Source organism: Hipposideros armiger, unplaced genomic scaffold, assembly GCF_001890085.2.
Source record: "Hipposideros armiger isolate ML-2016 unplaced genomic scaffold, ASM189008v1 scaffold_556, whole genome shotgun sequence".
NCBI classification, from domain to species: domain Eukaryota; kingdom Metazoa; phylum Chordata; class Mammalia; order Chiroptera; family Hipposideridae; genus Hipposideros; species Hipposideros armiger.
Genome location: NW_017731906.1, coordinates 301,195 through 305,853, shown reverse-complemented (window position 1 = coordinate 305,853; position 4,659 = coordinate 301,195). Strand labels below are relative to the sequence as shown.

At 42.0% G+C, this 4,659-nt stretch overlaps 1 pseudogene; it reads right to left on the bottom strand.

The window, feature by feature from the left end:
• Window positions 1–2,257: 2,257 nt before the first annotated feature.
• LOC109371248 (60S ribosomal protein L15 pseudogene) lies at window positions 2,258–2,884 on the bottom strand (annotated as a pseudogene).
• Window positions 2,885–4,659: the final 1,775 nt, after the last annotated feature.

Here is a 4,659-nt window from a genome sequence, read left to right as displayed (position 1 = left end):
GGATAGATGAGGTCATTATTTTAAATAAAATTTTTAAATAATTTGCTATCCTGTAAAGTGAATAGACGGCCTCTAATGTAACTCATTGGTAAGTTGATTAGTCATATAGTAAAATTTCTTACAGCAGATCTCCTTTAGGTGTGTATACAGGTGAGAGATTCCAGTTTCTGTCATTTTATCTGGTGCTGTCCAGAGCCATAGAGACCAGCTTTACAAAGTCTAGGGGAAAGTTAGAGGGGAAGACAGGGATTAAAAAAGAAAAAAACTAAAGAACTGAAACTTCACTGCCTCTTTTTCCTTCTAGTGCTACAATATGTATCTTCATGCATATATCATTTTCATTCCTTTAGTCAATTGTTGGATAAAAGAAGATAAACATTTTTAAGGCTCTTGAAATGCTGCCAAATTGTTTTCCAAAGGCATGATAACAAGAAATAGCTTTGAGCAATGGACAAGGGTGCCTGTTTCATCACACTCTTAACCACCCCTAGGAAATGTCAATTTTAAACTCTTTGTTTGCTAGTTTAATAGAATGAGGAAAGTGGCCTTCCCCATCCCTTTTAGTTTAACATTTGGTCTTTTTAGCCTGATTCTTCATACATCTCCTTCTGAAGGAGCATCCTGCCCCTCAAAGACTTGCTCAGAGGTGGTGGGGCTCACAACCTCGGCGCCTCTAGCCACAGCAGATGGCGCCTCTAGCCACAGCATCTGCGCGGTTCCATGGCGGGGAGGGGCAGCGATGGAGGGAAAACATGACACAAACCATGCCATTGTTAGGGGATGAGGTCGCTGGGATAATGCTGTGAGAAAGGATGAAAAGAACGATTCTCCATTCTGGATTGTTGTGATTTCCAAGGATGAGCCAACAGCTCCAGCAAGGGAAGGGATGGCTCTTCACTGCAGCCAGATGCTCCTTTTTCCAGCGCTGCCTTCCATTCTTTCTGATGAGAAGGGGGGTGGGGGTGGGGGGGCTGCCTTGCAGCTGAAACAGATTAACTTTTATGCCAGTTTCCTCCCTTTGAGTGATTGCCCTGGACCTGGGGACATTCAGAATTAGTCAGAAACTATTTAGAAATAAGAACGTGGTTCAAGGTCCACAGTGTATAAGAGCCAACCTTCCGGAGCCAGTGCCCCATTCCTGCCGTTATCGGTGGGAGCTGCGGGAGGCAAAAAGAACCTGCTTTCGTCTCCTTCCCTACCGCTGCTGCCTTCCTTCAGGCCCTCATCCTGTTTCGTCTGGGCTACGGCAATAGCTTCCTGTTTCCTTTCATCTATCCTTTTGTATGTTCTTGCCAGAGTGATATTTCTACCACGCACGTTTGGATCTTGTCACTCCCCAGTTTCAACTGTCAGTGGTTCCCCCCACCGCCTTGAGGATGAAATCCAAGCTCCTTTTCCCAGCTTTTTGGCATGTCGCAATCAGATCCCAAACTGCTTTTCCAGACAGGCCTCCACCTCTCCTCTAGCCTGGGCCCTGACGAGTGCATTCATTCTGGGTAAGGGGCTCCTGTGAATCCTTCCGCCATACTTGCTTTTCTGCCTCTGTTCTACCTGATTAACTCTTTCTAAGCCCTCACATCCCTCCTCTAAAAGCTGGACCCCCTCAATTATCACCTCCTTGGTGGGTTTCTCCTGGATTTCCCCTAGCAGTTACATCTACACACAGATTGTGATTTCTGTGTTTGTTTCTCCCAAATCAGGAATTATCACCTTCCTCTTGTATATCTGTATTCGTGAATCCTCAGCCCCTACCACAATATTTTGCACATAATAAATGCTCAAAAATGTTTCCTTTCCTTCCTTTCTGATAGCCTATTCTTAATCTATTTAATCTTCAATGCGTTCTTATTTTTAGAGCTCTTTTTATATTTAAAAGGGATGTAATGTAGTTTAATCCTTTTTTTTTAATGGCTAACAAAGCCAAAACTCAGTGAGGGAAAGAATTCACCCCAGGACGCACAGCTGGATTTAATGGCAGAGCTGCAGAACCTGTTTGGGACTGAATTCCTTAGGTAACTTGAAAAGAACCGTGAAATACAGAATTGCATCAGAGAGAGAGGAAGGAACTAAGGTTCTTTGCCAAGTTTTTTTGGCTAGATGCTTTATATACATTGCCTTATTTTTATTTTTGGAAACATTCCTTTTTAAAAATTGTAGTAAAATATACATAACATAAAATTTACTATCTTCACCTTTTTTTCGAAGCAGACATGACTGTCCTAACTTGTGTATTAGGTAAGAATTTTACCAGCATTACTCATATTAGTGGTAACAGTGGAACTGGAGGGTATTGCACCTTCTCCAAGCTGCGTGACGAGAACCACCAATAATAGTATAGTGGAACTTGTGGCCGTTTCCAAGGCCACAGCTCTCGTGGCCTGTGGATGTCAGCCCTAGCATCTCCCTGTGCTTGTGGACTGGTTTGGTGATCCACTGGGTGTCAGGATTCCGTCTGATAGCTTTATGGAATGGATCAATGAGGGTAACCTCAGAGAATTTGTATGTGGAATCTTCACCAACCCGGTAAGAATTCAGGATTCTCAGAGCCCCACAGTGGCATCCAGCTCACTCATTGGCAACAGACTGAAGGTTTCCAGCAAACTTTAGCTGGTTAACGCCGTGATGGACAGGCTTGCCATATATCACCCCCTTAGGAACTGCACGTTTGTGGCCACCCACCACGGTGCACACGAATCCAATATATGACATAACCTTGCTTGGCCTTGTATCCCAGCCTGCATGCTTTATCGGGCCGGGTGGGGTGGGGGGCCCTGTGAAGTGCAGAGAGCTGGCGGGACTGCCAGCAGAGTACCCTGAGAAGAAACCACATTACATGGGACTGCTTCTCCCTCCATAGCTCCTGGATGTGCTTGTGAGCACCCATCTTGGCTTACCCTGATGGCTGTGGCTAGATATAATGGGGTGTCTTAACCATTTTTAAGTGTATAGTTTAGAGGCATTAAGTACATTCATATTGTTGTGCACCCATCACCACTGTTCATCTTCAGATCTCCTTTCATCTTGCAAAACTGAAGCTCTGTACCCATTAAACAATAACTCTCTATTCCCTCACTCTCCAGCCCCCGGCAACCACCATTCTGCTTTCTATGTCGATCAGTTTGACGACCTAGGTACCTCACATACATTGAATCATACAGGATTTGTGTTTTTTGCGATTGGCTTACTCCACTAATTATAAAGTCCTCAAGGTTCATCTATGTTGTTGCTTGTGTCAGAATTTCCTTCTTGTTTAAGGCTGAATAATATTCCATTGTATGTATATATTGCATTTTGTTTCTCCATTCATCCATTGATGGGCACTGGGTTGCTTCCACATTTTGACTATTTTAAATAATTCCGCTATGAACATGGGTGTACAAGTATCTGTTTGAGGCTCTGCTTTCAATTCTTTTTGCCATATACCCAGAAGTAGATTGCTGGATCACCTGGTAATTTTGTTTTTAATTTTTTGAGGAACCACCAAACTGTTTTTTGTAGCAGCTATACCATTTTACATGCCCACTAACAATGTACAAGTGTTCTAGTTTCTCCATATCCTTGACAACACTTGTTTTCTTTCTTTTTTTTTCATAGTAGCCATCCTGATGGATGTGAAGTGGTATCTCATTGTGGTTTTGATTGGCATTTCCCCTAATAATTAGTGATGGTGAGCATATTTTCATGTACTTACTGACCATTTGTGTATCTTCTTTGCAGAAATGTCTATTCAAGCCCATTCCCCATTTTTTAATCAGGTTTTTATTATTTTATTTTTATTTTTTATTTTTGGTTGTTGTTGAGTTGTGGGAGCTCTTTATATGTTCTGGATGTTAACACCTTATCATATATATGATTTGCAATATTTTCTCCTATTCCTTGGGTTGTGTATAATCTAATTTGTCTATTTTTTCTTTTGTTACTTGGGCTTTTGGTGTTAAATCCAAGAAGTCATTGCCAAATCCAGTGTCATGAAACTTTTCCTCTATGTTTTCTTCTAAGAGTTTTATAGTTTGAGGTCTTACGTTTACATCTTTGATTCATTTTTAGTTAATTTTTGTATGTGGTATAAAGAGCTAGCTTCATTCTTTTGCATGCTGCTATCCAGTTTTCCCAGAACCATTTGTTGAAAAGAGATATGTTCCCTCATTTTATATGCATGGTAATCCTGGGATGTGTAATAACTATCTAATGGATGAGAAAACAGAAGTTGAAATATCCCTGAGGACACCTTAAAGGCCCTTTCTTAAATTTGGCAGGCCAAAGGCATAAAAGAAGAGGGGAAAAAGACCATTTTATAATGTCAGGTGAGAAAAAGAGAGGGGTGGAGAAAGAGGGAAAAAAATAATTGCTTGGGCAGCTCACCCTGAGCAGAACTTTGAAGTGTGTTTAGAGTTCCCTGGAGAGCCCTTCTCCTCTGCCCTCTGACTCTCCTTCCTGCTCTGGCTGTGCTTCTCTGACTCTCTCAAGGCAGCTCCTTTAGTTTGCTCTCTTTTGAAATTCTTTGAAGAGGGTCATTTAAAGCTTTAACACAATCTGTCCCCAACCTGTTTCCTCAGCCTTATCTAGGCACTCCTTCCCTCCCACTATAAACCTATACTTGAGCTGTGTTTGTTCGCACTGCTCCCTGTTTTTACACTCATTTTCTTCCCTCTGCCTTTA